At 43.4% G+C, this 21,229-nt stretch overlaps 1 long non-coding RNA gene across 5 annotated transcripts in view; it reads right to left on the reverse strand.

Moving 5' to 3' along the window:
• Window positions 1-647: 647 nt before the first annotated feature.
• LOC123383009 overlaps window positions 648-21,229 on the reverse strand; it is a 48,717-nt gene continuing 28,135 nt past the window's right edge. Inside the window, exons 4-8 of one of the 5 annotated variants that reach the window (XR_006592180.1) lie at window positions 14,854-14,963; window positions 10,433-10,532; window positions 6,475-6,716; window positions 1,309-1,428; window positions 1,089-1,194 (exon numbers count right to left, since the gene is read on the reverse strand). This is a non-coding gene — a long non-coding RNA (uncharacterized LOC123383009). Of the gene's footprint in view, window positions 1,065-1,088; window positions 1,195-1,308; window positions 6,717-10,306; window positions 10,533-14,853; window positions 14,964-21,229 lie in introns of those variants that run through there. The other 4 variants (XR_006592178.1, XR_006592179.1, XR_006592181.1 and 1 more) reach the window with 4 other exon arrangements.

Raw genomic sequence — 21,229 nt, forward strand, 5'->3', positions numbered from 1 at the left:
TATACCTGGCAGGCTGGAGCCCCTCCTGGGTACATGCTGACTGACTGGTTGCAGAAGACAGAAAAGACCAAAATGGCTGAAAAGAGTTGGGACATTGTGAAGGAGTGGAAAGATTCCCAACCAGGAACCAGGAGCCAGGAAACTCAGGGAAACCTGGAGCATACTGTTTCTGAATATCAGGCCTTGAGGGTTCCACCTGGAAAGCACAGAGTAGGAGTTGGTGATACCTTTCCACCTGAAACAAACAAGCCCTGTTTAGACCAAGGGGGTGGAGAAGGGATGGACTGGGGAGGGAGGAAGTGGCAACCCGGCTGAAAAGGGAAGGAAAACTGAAGCGGAAGCGAGAGGCCCCATCAGGACTCTGTAGGGCAGGGCAGCCAAGCAGGAAAACTGACCAAAGGCCAAACAAGGGCAATTCTCCCACGGGTGTGTTAAATCCTGAACCAGCTGCTTTACATACGTGGTCTCTGTAATCTCACAAGGTTTCCAGGGCACGAGTACTATCCTTATTCTCTGTCACAAATGAGAAAACAAAAACTCAATCTTGGGAAGGGACTCCTGGCCCTCCCTCCCTCCCTCCCTCCCTCCCTTCCTCCCTCCCTTTCCTTCCTTCCTTCCTTCCTTCCTTCCTTCCTTCCTTCCTTCCTTCCTTCCTTCCTTCCTTCTTTTCCTCCCTCCCTTCCTTCCTTCACTGAACAAATATTTTTGAGCATCTATTCTGTATAAGGCATGGTGCCAGACACAGGCAGGATTCTCTGTTGCAGGGGGCTGGCCTGTGCACTGCAGGATGTTTAGCCACATCCTATCCTCTACCAAACAGGTACCAATAGCAGTCCCAGCCCCACCTGGATCTCTGGTTGACACCAAAAACACCTCTAGACATGGCCAAATGCCCATAGGAGGCAAAATCACCTAATCTAGTTAGATGACTTACCCAAGGTCAGGTGATTTTCAAGTGGAGAATTTAGAATTTGACATTCATCGTCTGACTCCATCCCTGGGCTCTGCCACAATACTGCAGCTCCCTGTAGAGAGTCTAATTTATCTCCTTTCTATAAGTCAGCCTGATTGAAAAAATCTCACAGACGTTAATTTAAGAAACTTTTATTATGAACTTCTTATGTACATACAAGGCACGCTTCTAGATACTTGGGATCCAGGGTATAAAAAGTAGATAAGGTGTCTCCTCTCATTCTGACGGGGGGAGATAGTAAGAGAGCAAATAAATAAATAGGCCAGATAATTTCAAATAGTTCTAATTAAAGGATTATGGCATAGAGTAGGATGAAGGAGAGCAGGGAAACTCACTTTAAGTAGGTGGCTGGTGAAAGTCTCTCTGAGGAGCTAGCATTTCAGCTGACATCTCGTTGATGAGGAAAGAGCCCTGGGAAGAGTGTACCAGGGAAAGTGTCTGGCTGGTACAAAGGTCTGGAGGCAGAAGTGCGTTTGAAAAATTAGAGGTGGTTTTCAAACTTCAGCAGTCACCAGAATCACCAGATGGGTTGGTGAAAACATAGATGGATGGGGCCTGCCCCCAGAGTTTTCTGATCCAGTAGATCTGGGGGTATGACCCAAGAATGTGCCTTTCCAACAGCTTCGCAGGTGATGCTGATGCTGCAGATCCAGGGACCACACTTTGAGAACCACTGAGAGCATCAGCAGAAAGGCTACTGTTTTGGGAGTGTGCTGAGTGCAGGGAAGAGGGTCACGAGATAACATCAGAGAAGTTGCAGGAAATTGAGCATGCCCTGGCACCGCAGGTGGGTGAAGTGTTGGCATTTTATTTTCTGTGGGGTGGGTAGGCCTTGGAGACTTTCAGCAGAAGAGTAATAGGATGTGACTTCCGTTTTTCACAGCTCCCTCTAGCTGACAGTATGGCAAAAGTGGAAGCAGGAAGGCAAGTTAGTGTATCTAGTGCATATTTTCGAAAGTCTTTATTCCTTAGCATAACAACTATTGCAAACCAGGATAGCAAACCACGAAGGGAAGGAGAACTTCAAGTCTTGTGTTCATGACCCAGAAATAATGACAATCAGAGTTGAGCCATAAGGTCTAGTCACTGGACATTCAGCCTGTGATTCCTAATTAGGCAAGATAGCTTGCCTTAGTATATATCAAAACTGCATGTTTAAATTGAGAATTCTTTTTATGAGAATAAAACTCCAGTGCTTGATATGCTGATGTTCTCTCTATGATGTTAACATAGAGTTGATACAGTCCAAGCCATATATATTTATATTTAACTGTGCTTGTTGTACGTGTTTAACAACTTGGAACTGCTATTCCCAGTGACAGGACATCTCCTTGTTGGTGAATGCTTTCTGAGGGACAAAGAGTGACCAAGATGTTGCCCTTATGGAAGTCTGGATGCCATCCTAGGAGTCTTATAAAAGTTTTACTGACCCCTGGTGGAAGACACAAACATTCTGCCCTGCTAGCTTGTCTTGGGAACTTCTGTTTTCTCCAAAGACTTTCATCCCTTCAGCAATGCATGGCCTTCTACAGACTCAAACCTCAGGCGTAAAACCTCAGGCGTAAAACAAGACATGGGAAGAAATGATCACAATAAATCTGGCTCTATGGTATAATTTACTAGAGGAAGAAGTGGCTAAATTTGTGTGGGTCCCTATTAACGTGTGTAGATCTGTTTAATAGATGGGTGAGAGAGAGAAAATAAGAGATGGAAACATCAACTATGGAAGGTGATGAAATCAGGAAGTCACCCACTATTCGAGCCAATGTTTCCCATTAGACTGTAACACATTTTATTATGCAGTGGTCTGTCAATGCTCCCTTGACCCCCCCCCCTTTTTTTCTTTTTATAACTTCTGATACCCAATAGAACCAAGTTTGTCTTATCTTCTGTCAGCAAAAATTTTTTTAATCACCTGACCGTTCTAGGTTACTATGGAACAATAATTACTGATGCTCACAATGGTAACTGTGAGACCCCGTAGGATCATAACTGCCAACTTGCTGGAGGGAAGTTATATCATGTCTAGTCCTATTTCAATGATTTAAGTGCACTTCATGATTGTCAAAAATTAAAAGTTAGTGAACCATGTATAGTATATTTTGTTTTCAGAGAGAGAGCGAGAGTATGCAAGTGGGGAAGGGGCAGAGGGAGAAGGAGAGAGAGAGAATCCCAAGCAGGCTCTGCAAACGTCAGTCACTCAGGCACCCCATGGGATAACTTGTTATTAGCACAGTATATAAGATGGACTCTAGAGGTAGTTATTTGAATGGTGCGTTGTAGAGGGCGCCTAGGTGGCTTAGTTTGTTGAGCATCTGACTCTTGATTTCAGCTCGGGCCTAGATCTGACAGTCTGTGGGTTCAAGCCCTGTGTTAGGCTCTGCACTGACAGTGCAGAGCCTGCTTGGGATTCTCTCTCCCCCTGATTCTCTGTCCTTTCCCTAATTGCATTTGTGTGCGTGCGCTCTCTCTCTCTCTCTCTCTCTCTCTCTCTCTCTCTCAAACAAACAAACAAACATTGAATGCTCCCTTGGATGCTCCAAGCTTGTCTGATCAAATTTCTTCTATTCCTATGAACCCTAGATTCTTGAAGTCTTAAGGGGAAGTCTTCAGGTCAATTTCACGGAGACTAGCCTTCCTAAAGAAGTAAAAACGCACACATAACGTCTACAAAATTCTGCATGTCTGGAGACTCATTCTGAAAACTTACAATCTAAACAAACAAAACCATTCCTCTAATTATAAACTGTGCCTAACTTTAGGTCCACCCTAGGACATCAACCTCCCAGTAATTCTAGCTCAATTTCTGTCTCCTTACACTCCTATAGTCTTCATTTCCTAGAGACTGATCACATTGTGGAAGTGCAAATAGCTCAGGAACTATAAGAGAAAGTTATGAAGAAGACTAGTATTTAAACATATTTTGGTACATTTATATGTAAATTTCAGTATACGCTTTGTCTCTCTCAAAATCTGAATATTTAAGTGTCACAAAAGCAGACTAAAAATATACCTTCTGGCTTTAAGTAAGCCTTGAGAAGGGAATTGCCCACAGAACCATAATTCATGATTTCTCTAATTGTTCTTTCCTACTGGGGATTTTAGCCTGAGTTAGCCTACCTTAGCTGCTGGCCCAATAATTCCTTACCATGCGGGGAAAAAATGCAGACTTTAGTCTTATTTAAGCCTGGAGAAGCCTGGTTCCTTTCTTGTTCTTTTAGGCCTGTGGGGACTTGTTGCTAATGGGAAACCCCAAAGACTTCTCCAGGCACAATGCAGACAGGCCTCACTGCTTTGTAAAATGTCTCCTCCCCACTAGTTCTTGTCCCGACCCCACCCCTGACCACCTCTCCATCTAAACTCACATCTGACCTGTTACCCACCCCTCCCCCCCTTGGCTTGTCTGATCTTGGAACTCTTTGCAACAGGAACTGCCGATTGCTATAAATTCCATGCTACTTTGACAAGGAGAATGCTAATCCTTTCGAGTTTAAGAGCCCACCAGATCTGCTTTAGGGGGAGACCACTTACATCACCTGGAGGGCGTGGGACTCTCCTGTAGTCCTGACCACATGGAGGAGCCCTGGATGGGGGGAAGGGGCCCCTGAGAATGAGCTCCCGCTTGGCCCACAGCCCAGTTCCCGTAATCGTGGATACTGCCTCCTGGCTGTGACCTGGAGAACCTTTCTGATATTTCCCTGTCTGGTCGGGTGTTACAGTGTCAGTCTTACAGCCGTCCAACTGTATACACTTCTATTTGTGCAGGATATTTACTTAATGAGCTGCATTCCGTTGGAGGCAGGGGAGTAGAGTTGTCGAACAAAAGAGCTTTGGAGCCTGACCACCTGGATCCAGTTACAGTTCTACCCCGGACTGGCTGTGACGTCAGGCAAATTCATTAAGGGGTGTAAGCGTCAGTTTCCCCATCATCCCCCCAACACACATACACAATGATAATACCTACTTCAGATGTACGTGAAATAATGTATATAAAACACTTAATTCAGTACCCAGCACCTAGGAGGAGGGACTTAGTAAATGTTAAATGGCATAATGGCCTCCCCCCCCATCCCTTACCACTTCCCCAGCAGCCCCTTAGAGTAAAAGTGACTCGGTTTCACATTCTGTTTTTTCAGCAGTTTTGTCTCCCAGAATTTGAATTAATGTCCTTCATGATTAAGATTGACATTTCAACAAATCATGCTGAAGTGTTCCAGTGGCTGGGAAAGGACATGTTCATTCATTCATTTAACCACTCAATAAATATTTATTGAATGCCTACTATGTCCCAGGGAGGGCACTGGGCACTGGGCATGCACCATGTGAGGTAAATGGACCACATGTTAGCCCTTAGAGTAAAGTCTACTCAGGGAGAGGATGGTGAGCAGGAAAATAAACTAATTAAGTTAATGCCAAACTCTTGTGCTACTCAGGAAACAAACAGTGCCCTGACATGGAGGCGTTATTTAAACAGAGTACTCAGGAAGACTTCCTTGAGGAGGCATTTAAGCCCATACAGGAAGGACTTGCAAGGACTGAGGGGAGCAGAGGGAGGGAGTGGGAAGAGAAGCCTTCAGAGGGACAAAAGAGCAGATGCCAACATCTGAAGGTCAGATAAACTAGGCTGCCTGATCTAGGCATAGGAAACGGGACCAAGTGGCTGGCATTTTGTGAATAAGACACCCAGGTCCTGCATTCAAGCAGCTTCTGCCAAAGGAACCTGTTTGTGACGATAGGTTTGTTCGTTTTCCACATAACAAAGGAAGCTCAGAAAAACTGAGGCGAGGCACTGAGGGAGAATCAAGCCCATATCCTCTATTCTTTTCCAACCCTCCAACCACCCCACTTATTAAGCCTCTCCTTAATTCTTTCATCCTCGATAGAACTGACATTTCTGGGCTCCAGAAGTCAATCCCAGCATCTTTAAGCCATTATTGTGTGTATTCTTCTATATGCCTATCTCCCTTATAGGAGAATAGTCCCAGAAGAAGCGGACCATGTCTTATTATCTTTGTAACCAGCATCTAGAATTATGCCTGACCCTTTACATGTTTGTTGAATGAATGACTCTTCACTAAATTTATTGTACTCACTGTTGCCAGGCAATATGCTAAGTGCTTTAAGTATATTAACTCAACTAATCCTCTTTATATTACCTAAAGATATGTACTATTGTTAGCAATACCTCACAGAAGAAATGGAGGCACAGAGAGGTTACGTAACTCACATAGCTCTTAGAACTAGAAGGAGTTGAGCTAGGATTTGAACCCAGCCCGCCTGGGTGCCAAAGCCCCTCCCCTCCGCCCTAGCTGTTCACTTAGTCACGGCAGAGCTTCTCAAACTACTAGGCATGAGAATCAACCGAAGAACATGTTAAAATACACATTCCAGGGCCCCCCTTGCACAGATTTCTGATTCAGTACTCGTGTTAGGGTCTGTTGCTGCATAACAAATTAACCCAAAGTAGAGGCTTAAAACAGCAAATGTTTATTATCTCCTACCTTCTGTGAGTCAGTAATCCAGGCACAGCTGAGTTGGGTTCTCTGGCACTGAGTCTTTCACAAGGCTTCCATCAGGAGGTCAGAGGCCGCTGTCGTTTCAAGGCTTGACTAGGGAAGCTCCAATCCCACACTCACTCACATGGCTGTTGGTGGACCTCAGGTTTTCACTGGCTGTTGACCTGAGACATCAGTTCTTTGCCACATGGGCCTCTCCAAAACACTGTTCACAGCCTGACAGCAGGCTTCTCTCAAAGTGAATGGGAGAGAGACCGCATTCAGGACTATAGCCAAATCTTTTTGTAACCTCCTCTGGGAAGTGACATCCTATCACTTCTGCCTTGTCTCAGACATTGCCTACCACAGTAGTATGGTGTGGGACCCAAGAATTTGTATTTCTACCAAGCTCTCAAGAGATGGTGATGCAGCCAGTAGAGGACCACACTTTGAGTAGCACCAGTGTGCTACCCTGGGAGGGAGGAAGAGAGAGGCTGGGAGGGAGGGAGGAAATGGGCAAACCAATGAATACCTACCTATTTACCTAGGGCCCCTCTCCACCTTGGTGAGTCTTCACTGTCACCTATACCCCCTAGGCTCTACGAAAAGGTGCCAAGAAGTTGACTGTGAACTTAGAAAACCAGATGTCCACAGTGTCACTCCTTGGATGAGGACAGCCTGAGCTGAACTGGATTCATCCTGTTTTCCACCTCCTACAGTCCTATGTTAAGGGATATAAAACATTCCCCGACAGCCAAAAACCTTGCCTAGTGAGTTATAGTCTCACAGAGCAAAGAGGGATGATTTTTAGAGTTTCTCTTTCCTGCTCCCTGAGTTTAAAAAAATACAGTGCAAGGAGGACGCTTTAACTCCACTAGGATCTTTAAGAGCCTGACCAAACAGTGATGGCCAAATCCAAGGAGACTTGCTCTTCCTACCCAAGTTAAACTGGGCTCTCCAGTAGGTCTTGCCCTGGAGCAACTTCTCTCACTTCCCAACCCAGTCCCCGTTTGGGCCCCCTGCTGCCGGGAAGAGGCAGGAGAAATCAGCTCCAGGAGCAGGGCCTCAGCTCCTGCAACTCCAGAAACTTCGTGCGCGGCACACTCCCCCTTCCCTGCCTGGATGGAAGCGGAGGGTGTGCTGGTGCCGAACAGCTGCTCAGGGTGCAGGGAAGCGAATGTTACTAAATATATGTTCTTACTGTATACTGGCACGTCAAGAAAAATTATATCTCCTTGTTCTCCACTTGGGTGTTCTTTAAAAAAAATTCTTCACACAAGCACAGTGCACCTCTCAACTCCTGCCCCTGACTGAAGAATCCAATTGCAGTCTAATTTATTTTTCTCCCCACACCCTTAAAATAAATGCCCTCTTGTCACATTCTGACAGCTTCTGGTGCATTCTACCACTCCCACCACATCCACGGCTTGGTCTCAGAGTCTCTTAGCCTTTCAGGCTTGTTTTCAACACCAGCCTTTCTCAGGGAGGCACTCAGGGTAACGCGCTTGAGATTGCCAGGGAGGGAGGCTCTTTAAGATGCAAGCAAGTTACCCCCAAGTTAGTGCCTTCCGTCATTCCTGCCTAAACCATAAATCAATTTCCAGAACACTATAAAAATATTACATGTATTATATGCGTATGACATTTGTGTGTGTGCAGAAGTATGACCTTAAATCAGATCATTAACATTATGTTGTCTGGGATGTTTCTATCAGGAAACTAAGTTACTCTGTTCATTCCTTGCCCAAGATTCTGTAGTAATGCTGCTCCCACCTCATCTCAATTGCTGGTTTACACATCAGAAGCCTCAGAAGGCTGTTAACTTCATAAGAACGAGGATGATCTACTTTTCACCCGTTTCCTGGACACCTAGCACGGCACCCTGACACCCTGTGAAGTGCTCCTTAAATTTGTGTTGGATGAATGAATGGAGTGAATCCCTAATTTTTTTATCTTTTTTTTAATGTTTATTTATTTTTGAGACAGAGAGAGACAGAGCTGAACGGGGGAGGGTCAGAGAGAGAGGGAGACACAGAATCTGAAGCAGGCTCCAGGCTCCAAGCTGTCAGCACAGAGCCTGAAGCGGGGCTCGAACCCACGGACCGTGAGATCATGACCTGAGCCGAAGTCGGACGCTTAACCGACTGAGCCACCCAGGCGCCCCAAGTGAATCCCTAATTTAATGTAATGCAAATTTACTAAGAGTTTCAGAAGAGAAAAGAATTTTTTAAAAGATTTCTAAGTAATCTCTACACCCAAAGTGGGGCTCAAACCCACAGCCCCGCGATCAAGAGTCTCACATTCCACATACTGAGCCCTGAGAAAAGACAGTTTTTAAAGGGTTGGAAACAAATACCACCTGAAAATTAATTAGCCTGATAAATCATCTTTGAAATGACACAGGCTGATAGGGAATGAGATTTTCTTTATAGTAAGTTGATTTTCACTCATTTTAGAATCAGTAGGAGGTGGCACACATTTAGAATTACTATTTTTCCGTAAGCCCATTCGCCTCATTCTCACTAGGTTTGCTACTAGCTAGGGCTTATTTTTAAGACTAAATCCTTCACCCAAGTGTTCAATTTATTTGGCTCTAAGGAGTGGTCATTAACTGTCCCAGAATGAGTGTGCCCACAGTAATGGAGTGGCCCCCTGGCCACCAAGTTCTGCATCCCAGCCATCTTCCTGGCCCTGCTCCAGGTCTCCTGAGGTGGCTGGGCTTGGAGGCGAGCTGCCAAGGTCCAAGGCTGTGTGTGCGTGTGTGTGTGTCTCCTCTGGCTTCGTGGCCAGTATCATCAATAAACTGCTTCCCACTTTAAACCTTTTAAAATAAAGGTTTCTCTTGTTGGACAAGAAAAGAGGAAATTTACTATGAAACTATACTGCCAGAGAAAACCAGTTTTAGCCCTTAGAAGCTGAAATGATTTTTTCCTACAATAACTCTAAAGTCTGAGAGTGATTTGGCTCTTGATGGCCCCATGGTCAAGAGAAGAGCGGGAGGCTCCTCCCTTTCCCCCACCCCATCTCCAACTACAGGTGTGCGTCTAGTCAACCACGTGAACACAACTTCACCGGTGGGAGGGATCTACATTTCTATACATTCCTTGTCCTCCTGCAGAGACTCCTTTCCATGTCTTACAAACAATAACTGATACATTTTTAAAAGTTTCTAATTTTGATTCGGAAATGATCATAAAGAGTAAACTTTAAAAAACAGATTGACAAAATACGATAGTAGTAGATAGAGAATGACACTTTTCCATTCTCTGGCTAGTTTCTGATTCAAGTAACAGTACGCTCAAACTCAAATGGGCTTACACAACTTACCTTATTGCTAGCTTCTCACTTAACAGGTGGTCTAGAAGTTGGCATCGGTCGGAGGAGAAGGTCAGCAATGCCAGGAAGAATCCAGGGGTTTTCCGGCTTCCCATTTTACCATTTATTTTTCTTTTTTCCGAAAAATGTTTTTAAAGTAAACTCTACACTCCACATGGGGCTTAAACTCACAACCCCAAGATCAAAAGTCACATGTTCCACTGACTGAGCCAGCCAGGTACCCTCACCCCTGGCATTTTGCCATTTTTAATGTGTCAGTGAGATCTGCAATAATGATACAATATGTCTACCCCAGTTCCAGGCATTTTGTCTTCACATAACCCCAACCAAAAGCTGGAAGCAAGGGGAACCACAGCAGCTCTGGCTGTATCACTCTCTTTCTTACTAAAGAGGAAACTTGTCCCAGAACATCCCACCCCACCCCAGCATTCCCCTTACATCTCATTGACCAGAAACAAGTTACATGGTTACCAATCACCAGCGAAAGAGAATACAATAACCATGGTTGTCTGTACTCATCTGGGCTCTGCAGAGAAACAGAACCGATAGAAGATACACGTATATTTATATTTATATATACATGTATATTTTTGCTTACAAAGAGATCTGTTATAAGGAATTGGCTTACGTGATTATTAAGGCTGGCAAGTCCCAAGATCTGCAGTCAGCAAGCTGAAGACTCAGGAAGAGACGATGGTGTACATTCTAGCCACAGACCAAGTTTGATTCTGAAGACAAGAGAAGACAGTCACAGAGAATTTTCTTTTACTCTGCCTGTTCTAGTCAGGCCTCCAATCGACTGGATGAGGCTCACCCACAGTGGGAAGACCAATCTGTTCTACTAAGCCAACTGGTTCAAATGTTAATTTCATTTACAGACACTCCCAGTTGAGCCAAATATCTGGGCACGCCATGGCCGTCAAGTTGACACAACTTAAGCAGCACAGTGACTTAGACTAAGAATAGTCCATCAGAGCCGAGCCTGCTTTCCCTAGCATGTTACTGCTCAATACCGAAACAAAATTTTGATTGTGTTAGCAGAGAAGAAAAATGGATAATGGATAGGCCACAGATAGTGTCTTCTGCAGTTTTTTATGTGTTTACGGAAATTAAGGTTTTAAAAGCGGGTTAACAACAAACCCAAAAGAAATTTGGTTCATACCACCATTTCCCTGTGGCATCAAAAAATGAGAATAAGTGGTATTTTGGGGGAATCATTTGGGTATGGACATGCTTGAGGTCTCTTGGGAGATCTACTAGTTTGGGGTCTAGTTGCTTTTCAGGGCTACGAGGTGTTTAGCTTTTTGAGTATACCCTATTCCATCCCATTTGTATACTGAAACTACAGTAAAGGTATTCCTTATTTATTTATTTATTTATTTTTAAGAGGGGAGGAAGGGGAAGACAGAGAGGGAGAGAGAGAATCTTAAGTGTGTTCACAGTGGAGCCCCATGTGGGGCTTGATCTCAACACTGTGAGATTATGACCTGAGCCAAAAACAAGAGTCAGACGCTTAACCGCTTAACCAACTGAGCCACCCAGGCGCCCCGAGGTGTTTCTTTGAAAGCAATTTTAGTATTATCTGTGTATTTTCCCTTTGCCTTCACTTAGGAAAAGCTATTTTGCTAAGATAACCCGGACTCTGTGACAGGCATAAGCATATAGCTGTATCTAGATCCATAGTCGTCACCTTTTCTATACCAGTAATCTCCTCCACAAATCTTCTTCCTAATTTTAATGCCTGTTTTCAAAATGGAGGCTATAGGTGGAAGTTAGGAAGAGTCAAATTTCCAGATGACTGAGGAATAGTAGAAAGAAATGTGATTCTACAATTAATGTTGATTCATTTGCTTTGCTGGGGAACACTTCTTCTCACGAAAGAATGACTTCATAATGCCATTGTGAGGAGAAAACCACCTAACAAGGGTAAAGCACTGTGTACAGTAGTAAGCTTCCGATAAATGTTATGTATTATTATCCTGATGCTAAGAAAAATAACACTTGTTCAGAAAAATTTTATTTTTACCAGTCATGTTCTTGTAGAAAATTCAGGAAACGTAGATAAGCGAAGAAAGGATAAAAATAACCTGTAATTCCATTATCAAGTGATTATATATATATGTACTTCAAACATCTTTCCATTCACGTTTATACGTTTTTGACTAAAGGTGAGACAATATTGAACAATGCTGCTTTGCAACCGAAAGCCTCTCTTACGATGCATTTCACACATTATTTCATATTGATATACAGTTTCGCTGCATGATTTTTTGTGTTCATAGAGTTACTCCACATTTTGCTCAGGCAATCCCCTATTGGACATTTAAGTTATGAAAATATTTCTACATAAAAAGGAACTGGATGGTGCAGAACTTCGCAATATTCAGTTTTTATACTCCAGTAAGCGCTCCCCTTTACAGCATGTCCCTTGGTCCAGCAACTGAGGAACGCACGATCTTATAGCATGTTCTCTCAATTGCTTCCAAGCCCTTCTTTTGTGTATTACTAGAGGAGTGTTGAATTGCTCTTATCCTCAAGTAAGTTTCCAGAGCATTCAGAGGACTGGAAGACCTATTCCTTATGACTGTTCATAGTACCTCTGGAAGCACAGGCAGGGGAACCTGGCAAAGTACGACGCTGTTAGCACTGCTTATTGAGAGTCTCTAGAACAATACTTCTAGAAACCTGGACAGAGTCCCCTGGGCGTGAAGTTACAAATGGCTAGTCCAAAGCCACAGTAATGCCTGCTGCATTCAACACCTCTGAGGAGCTACTTCCTGGAGCCACCTTAAATCCTCCCCTTCCATCGCAACTACGGAAGCCAAATGTGGGTTTTAATCCGAGGAATTGCAGCAGATAGATTTACTTTGGTGGTATATTTTCATTACCAAAACTATAGCATATGCTCGGGTGACTTCAGAATGTGACCACTTATTGATCAACAGATAGTTATTGTGTATTTGGGGGTGAGAGAGGATACCTATAGCACATATCCCATTAATTAACCTGAGCCATACGAGTTATCTGAATAATTTCCACACTGACAAAAATTGGCATTTTCGTTACCTATTTATTACATTCTCTTTTTTTATGTTTTTATTTTTCTAAGATTTCTTATGAGTGTGAAAATATGATTATACAAGTCAAGCACCTGGCTCGGTGCCTCATGTATAAGGCACACAATACACGATATCTCTTTCCTTTTCTGCTCTTATAAGGGGTTACAGCTTACAAAGCACTTTGATGCCCATCATTCATTTGGTCTTGTAAACCCTGACAGGGTGGCACATCTATGTCCATTCTATGTACGAGAAGGTATTTAAATCTAGCTGTGTTAATCCTACTTCCTGTTTCAGATTATGAATTATTTCAAGACAAATGCCTTCCCTATGTTTGTTTCTACCAGATAGTTCAACATGTCAGAGTTCAATAAATAATACATGGCAACAGTGAGAATTTTTTTTCTATTGAAATCCATCTTAAATGGGGGTTGTAGCTGTTTTTTGCCTCCAGAAGTTTTGCTGCTGATAGAAAGAGACAAAGTACCCTTTCTAATGTGAATTTATGGAATGATTGTCTGCCCATAAAAAATTATTCTCCAGCTTGGAGCAATTAAAGTGGTCTCTCTCCTCTCCAAATTAATGTAATTAATACTATAGTCTTGGTTGTTTATCATGTCTTGATAATATCACAAGGGAATGAAAATATTGGCTCTTTTATCCCTTTAAATAGCTGAGATGGAACTGTTCAGGCTCTAATGTTACAACAGCTGTTTCTCATGTCCCAGAATATAATTGGTTGGTACTGAGGTTACTAAATTGTAAGAAATTGACTTTGGCTTTATGCTTGCCTACTTTTGGTGGAAGGAAGGATGGGAAATGTTAGCTTTCTCTTGTAATGAAAAGGCAAAACCTTTTCCAATGAAATGGCAGCTTCCGGGTCTCATCTGTGTAATTTTCTTTACCAACCCACTGTCTCCTGGTTTGCTGCATGACACGGCTGGGAAAGCAAGACCATTCTCGCTAGCTTCCCTCCTAATTAGCTCTCAACCCAACACAGCTGGTCGAAATGTATCAGGGCTTTCCCACGAGGGCCTCTTTCTGGAAGTCATTGTAAAGTGGTCTGGTCTCCAATGGCAAATTCAATAGGGGATTTGAGACCATAATTATCCCAAATCAGCTGTAGAAGGGAGGTTCTTTTATCTGAATATCTTTATGGCTTAGGGCAGTTGTTCTCAAAGTGTCATCCCTGGATCAGCACCAACAGCATCACCTAGGAACTGACTAGACATTCAGATTCTCAGGGCCACCCTGGAACTATTGAATCAGAAAGTCTGGAAGAGGCAGGAACTAGCAGTCTGTTTTAACAAGCTCTCCGCGTGATTCTGATGCATACTGCATTTTTCAGACCCACTGGTTTAGGGTCTCACCAGGTTTTCCTGGTTTGTGATGGCCTACTGCCAGCCTATCTACTGCCTACCGCCGTTAGTCTCTCACAAAATAGAGCGTATGGCACTTTTACATACGTGTAAAGTTCATACTCCTTTACACCAGCCTCCTCAGAGCAAACTCACTCACTCATTGGCACTCTCTTTTCCTCATTTGTTTCTGGAGTTGCAGGGCACAGCCGCAGTCTGTAATGTACAAACGAATCGCACGGCAATCTTGTTAAAATGCAGGTTCTGATTTAGCACGGCCAAAGTGGGGTTCCGACCCCCTGCCTTTCTAACAAGTTCCAAGGGGCTGCTGCTGGTCCAGAGATCACGCAGAGACTGGAGGAGGTGGCATCTAATCGTGAAACCAAGTAGGCACGGGAAAAACTACAAACCGTCCTAAAAACCTTTGTCAGTACAAATGAGAAATCTAAGAAAAAGAAGAGTTTATCAGGTCAGGACTTGAAGAGGCTTGGACGAGATCTGTCCATTGCAGAAATGTTCTTTATGTCTGCTTTCTTCCTCCCTGTGCTCCCTGAGACCCTCCCTCTCCCTTCCCTCCCTCCTCGCACACAACACCCCCCTCGCTTTCCTTCCGCCACTCCACCCCCACTCACATTTTGTTCACCTGCCTGCTCCTTTCAGACCAAAGCTGGGTTCTTTGTCGATCCTCGCACCAGTTCTCATGAACCGAAAAGCTAGAACCAGGGCCAACTTGCACACGGATCTGGTGGGAAAACCGGAAGGTGGAATTTAAGGAGAAGACCTAACTTTACCACCTAGAGAAGCTTTTCCAGTTGCAAATCCAGTTGTTCACTACTGAGTTCTGATTTCCCTGGTGTTCTCCATCCAATGAGCTGTATAGCTCCTCCATCGTTTCAATCTCTCCCTTTAGACTGGAAAGAAATTAAGTGTTATGTTGGATTTTTCCAGCAGCTTCCAGATTGGCAGATTTCCTTTAACCTTTGAGAATTACTTCCAAGTTTCCCTTTGAGGAAAGCTGGTGGTGTGCACAGCTGATCTCTTTACCCCCAGGCCTGGCTCCCCTAGCCTAGCTGCAGGTGTGTGAATTGGTGGAAGGGGCCACTTTGATATCTGCTGTGGAACAACAGCAAGAGAGTTTTAGAGAAATGAAAAATAAAGCAAAGGGGTGATCTGTCAGCAAGGAAGAAAACCCAGGGCTTTGCTGTATGGGTAAATTCCTACTGGTTTCCTCCTGACTCTTTTTCCTCCACCATTTCTTCTTTGGTGGTTTTTCTTCCACCAGAATGTACATCCCTATAGTCTTATAATTGCCCTATAGTCTTCTTGACTTATGAGATTGGGAGAAGTATCAACTTAAATTTAGGAACAGAGGTTTTCCTTCTTTGCGGTGTTCTTATACTCTATAGGTTAACACAGTGTCACCCAACAAATACTAAGAATGCACATGAGCAGTGGTTGCACACGTATAGAAAGCACTTCTCTTGACCATAAAAGCTAACTTCTTTCTTCTCTTCCTGTGGAGGTAAGTTTAGAGGGGAAATGTAGGCATCAATATTAGGCAGAATGAGCCAACAAGAAGAGGTATGGGAAGGACATCTGCTTGGAATGCAGGAATCAGGGACAGAGCGATGGGGGGAAACTTGATTTGGAATGTAAAAAATAAGGAAGGAGGTGGCATGGAGTAGTGATAAGAGAATAAGGCTTAGAGTATGTGTTCTGATCACCTGTTAGTGAGTGGCTGTAGTCAGTGGATATCCAAGTGAGTGCATAAAAGCACTGCACGGGTTAGGAAATAAGTGAAGGAAATAGAAACTACTCTAGGTATTTCAAGCAGAAAAGGATTTAAAATAGGGAAATAAGTGGTTACAAAATTGTGGGAAGGATGGCAGGGACTGAAAACAGAGGCCACCACTAGGCTTCCAGGCTTCTCCTGCAGTTACCACCCCCATTTCAGGAAGCTACAGGAAAACCACTTTCACCATTACCACTGCTCCACAGCCCCAAATGTGGTTCCTAGACCAGCCTTCCTGGTCACCGCCAATGCTCCCATTTGATGAGACTGTGAATCAGCCAACACCAACACTGAAGATGAATGGTCCTCCTCCTTTCCACTGACCAATCTCATGAGAGTCCAACTCATTGGTAAATCCTAAATTGCATCTGTGCCTAACAGCAAGGACAGACTGGGGAAATGAAGTTTTCAGCTTTCTGGGCTGTGAGGTATGAGGAAAACTGGAGACAGAGGTGTGAAAATGGATGCTAATGATATGTGGTATAAGTATCAAGTACAGTGCAGAGAAGCAAGAAACACTGGTTTGCATTAGAGGAATAAGTCATGTTGGGTGAAATCAGCTCAAAGACTGGTGTCAGGGTTTTGGCAAATAATAAATTAAAAAAAATATTTCCTTCAAGCTGAAGGGAAGTCCAATGATAGAAGGAAAGGACTGTCACAAGAAACTGGCGGAGAAGGAAACATAAGTGCATGCTTCTCCCATTCATCCAATGGAAACTAACAATAGCTTCCATTCTGTCTGGCTAGGGTAGAGAAGACACTATCACAGCTTGCTCATCCCCTGAAGCCGGACCCCCACGTCTTCCTCCTGCTTATCCACCAGAAGGCTGAGACCCCTTTACCATTAGCTCTCATTCAGGCTCTATGAGCTGGGACCTTCCCCTTCCTGCTCAACCCCCTAGGGTGATAAGCACATTTTCCAGCAGCTCTGGAGTCAAGGCTGCTTACAGAGACTGTGCCAACTCAAACATGTCCAGCTGGAAGTCGCTGCCTCCCAGCCTTCCTTCCCTTTCCCCTCCTCCCCACTGAAACCACAGGGGCTTCTGAACCTTCTGACAAGCAGACATGAGATAAAGCAAGAGAAGCAAGTCCCACTTCCCAGGGAGGAGCACAGATCTAGCAGAATGGTAGCAAGTCCTAGCCTTTTAAAAACGTGGACACTCTAGAAAATGGCACAATTGAGGTAGAAGAATAAACAAGTGGAGTGGAAGAATAGCTAGCACACAGTAGAACACTAGAGCACAGCCAAAATGCTTTCACACTCCCACCTCAGCATACCCTCCACGAAATCCGGGAGTCTCTCTGTCTTACATATTGCTGTTTCCCTGTGCCTGGAACAGGACCGAGGGTGTAGCAGGCAATGCCTCACTGAGATGGAGAGCACTGTACCATGGAGAAGTCAGCACTCAGCATTTGTTCCCTGACATTCTGTAGCCTCTTTTGCAGTTCAGTTGGTCTGTATGATTATTAGTTCTGGCCAACAGGCTATGAGTGGAAATGACATGTGTCACCTCTAGGAAAGGGTAGTTAAAAGCTCTGAGCTTTCCCCACCTTTCTCTTCCTTCCCTGCAGGAACCTTGGAAACCATGTATTGACTCAAAATACAGAACTCTGGACCTCTGAGTCACTGGATGCCTCCCCTTGCCTCACTGATCTGCATCAGATTTTACATGAGTTTTGTTGGGCTACCTGAGATTTCAGGGTTTTTATGTTATGGCAGCATGGCCTAGACTATCCTGACTGATAGATGCTGAGCCATTCATACATTAATTCAGCAGACATGTATTGAGTTCTCCACAGTGTTGGTCACAGGGGACAAGAGACTGGCATAAAAGATATGAAGCTATGGAAATTTTAAGAGGTTGACAATATTTTCCTGACTCAGGTTTAGGAAAGCCTTGGGATTTCTGTAGCTATTTGTATAATAGAACAGAAATACTTAGTAAATTGAGACTGCCATATGCTTAGAGAAGACTCAAAAAATGAAAACATCCTTACATCTTACATGTCTTACATTTTGCAAAGGCTGTCATGAGCATGATCTTACTAGATTCTTCTTAATAACCCTATGAGGATGACAAGTTAGGTATTATTCCCATTACTATAGTGGAAAATGAAGTCTAGGCAGCAGAGAGCCTATGCACCAAGCTGCTTTCCAACAAACAGTCTGATGTTTAACTTTCCATGATGCAAAAATACAAGCACAGAAGCTGAGATGTAGGTTAAGAGGACACGAATGAGACAGGAAAGAACTCTAGTAGTTTTGGCATAAAGAGTAAGAATGTTAGCTCCAATTCAGTGAGTAACAGAAGCCATATGGATCTTAAATGGAATATCATCATACTTAATTTATCTTTGTGATTCCACCTGACTCCATGAAAATTACTAGGAGGTGAGCAAAGAAGAAAGACAATATCTGGGCCTTCAAATCTAGACAACCACATCCAAGGAGAAGAATAAAGGAGGGCTAGGAAGAGTCATGGTCCTGAACATGGTCCTGGTCATCCGTTATGACCGTTTCTGGCAAATTTCAGAAAAGAGCCTCTTGTTGGGACAGTTCTCAACGGTCTATGTTCTAGGATAACAACCTCAGCTCACTGTACCATGAAACAAGACCTTCTTAGGCTTAGCAGTGGGTAGCCACACAAATCTTGTAGCCTTAACTAAATATTTTCACTACATATCTGGAGATTGTAGAGACACATAAAAACACTGGCACTTAATTAGGAAAGTTTTTGCAAGTCAGCCCCAAAGAAAGACCATGCATCTCTCCTGGGTCTTTGAACCTCTTGTTGCCACTGCCAAAATTAACAAATGTTAGATGCAGACTCTGCTACTCAACAATGTATAAGTCACGAACTGAAATGATATTAACCTTTTAAGAATCCATCTCAGCATGAACTCTACATCCAAATCCTATTTTTATCTCTGTGCAGAGTCTACTTCTGCAACTTCCCTTATATTCTTCTATAAGTTCCCTCTTGCCTTATATCATCTAATATCTTTCAATGCTTCAAACCCTAAATCAAGTCTCTCTCATTCTGGAACCTTCCCCTGACCATCCCTACCCACTTCGGACTGTACATTTATCTATTCAATTCATATCTTTTGAGTGCTAACTCTATTGGGCAAACTGTGTTAGGCACTGGAGACAACAATGGTAAGTTGGGCAGCTCAGATCTATGGGCTAAATTCCAGTGTTAACAGACCAGAGTATTTGTTTCCTGCTTTCTGCTTCTACAACAAATTCAAGCACTCCTACATTGGCCCTTAGAACACAATGCTGGCATGAATGCTTGGCTACCTTTGTACAAGTAAGCTCTTTGATGGTATGGACCATACATGTCTTGTACATTTCTGGTCCCTGCAGTGTCAGGCAAAAGTGGGCTGATTGAGGAACATCTATGGATATATACAAGTGACTAATATTATCCTGTGTCATATACTTTGTGGGGGTGCATAGAGAGAGGAGAGTGAGGGAACAGGAGGCATGTTTAGACTTGGTTTGCCTAGAGCACAGACACAGAGATTTGTTAGAATGATGAATAATCCATAGCAGGCATGGACTAGGACCTGTTTATTTCCAATCTGCTTTAAGAAGTTTGATATGGAACTTCTTCTGGTTGAAAACTCAGCTCATACTACTTGTTTTAGCCTACCAATAGAACTATACCAGGAAATTCATGACACTGGGGAAAAAAACCCAGTGAATTCCCTAAGGTGGACTTTGAATTATGTGTTTTGGGGGCATAGTCAAGGACCTGTGATTACCTGTACATCTGATACTGGGAATCATTGGGGCTGGGTGAAACCAACAGATGCACAGTACCTATGAGTTCAAGTCCTCTTCCTTTTAGATAATGTGTTTTGCAGACTTCTTATTTATAGTATTAATGTTATAGGATCCCCAAGTCAATTTACATAATTTTTTCACAACTGTGAAAAGATTTGACTATGGCATTATGATTATTTTAAAGCCAGAAGAAAACTTTAGGGTTAAACCTGTCTGAAACCCTCCATTTCACACATGAGGAAACTGAAGCATAAATAACCTAAATGACTCAGCATAGATCATATAATCAATTGGGATCAGAAGCTGAATTAAAGGGGCGCCTGGGTGGCTCAGTCGATTGAGCGACCGACTTCAGCTCAGGTCACGATCTCATGGTTTGTGAGTCCGAGCCCCACATTGGGCTCTGTGCTGACAGCTCGGAGCCTAGAGCTTGCTTCGGATTCTGTGTCTCCCTCTCTCTCTGCCCCTTCCCCACTCATTCTCTGTCTCTCTCTGTCTCAGAAATAAATATTTTAAAAAAATTTTTTTAAATAAAAAAATAAAAAAAAAAAGCTGAATTAAAATGTGGAACTCATGACGCTTACCTGTGCCTTTTACACCACATCATGGTGACTGAGTTAGGGAACGGCACCTGCTGGCAAAGTGCACCGTAGCAATTCCCTTTGTTATACATACCCAGGCTGATAAATAGTAATTATCAGTGGTAATTTTTTAGAAATGTGGAGTATAGACCTCAGAGAATCTACAGCAAAGGGGGATCAAGTCAAACTTACAAGAATTAATCTCCAGGGGTGACTCAGTGGCTCAGTCAGTTGATCCTGACTGACCTGATTACAGCTCAGGTCATGATCCCGGTGTTGGGGGATCGAGCCCAATGTCGGGCTTCATGCTGAGTGTGGGGCCTACTTAAAATTCTCTGTCTCTCTCTCTCTCTCTCTCTCTCTCTCTCTGTGCACCCCCCACTCCTCTAAAATAAAAAAAAAAAAAAGAATTAGTCTTCAATTTTATTAATCTACAACTTTCTGGGCAAGGGAAAGGTGGGAGTGTTCCAAATAGAAAGGAAAGAATGTAGATTCCAGAAAGTGAGACAATATTCTCAAGCGTTATGGAAAACAGAAGGTGGGAAGACCTGAGGAGGACAAGGTCTATGTACAGTCTTTTCCTGGGTCCCCAGCCTAGGTTACAGCAGCTTGTTTATATAACCCCTTGTGTTTGTTTCCTGTGGCTGCCATAACAACTTGTGACCAACTTACTGGCTTAAAACAATAGCAGTGTGTTTGTTCACAGTTCTGGAGGCCAGAAATCCAAAATCAAAATGTCAGCAGGGCCCATTTAAGGCTTACCCAGGTAACCCGGTGTTATCTCTTCATCTCAAGATCTTTAATCACATTTGCAAAAATCCCTTTTTCTAAATATGGTCATA

This window comes from Felis catus, chromosome F2, assembly GCF_018350175.1.
Source record: "Felis catus isolate Fca126 chromosome F2, F.catus_Fca126_mat1.0, whole genome shotgun sequence".
Taxonomy (NCBI): domain Eukaryota; kingdom Metazoa; phylum Chordata; class Mammalia; order Carnivora; family Felidae; genus Felis; species Felis catus.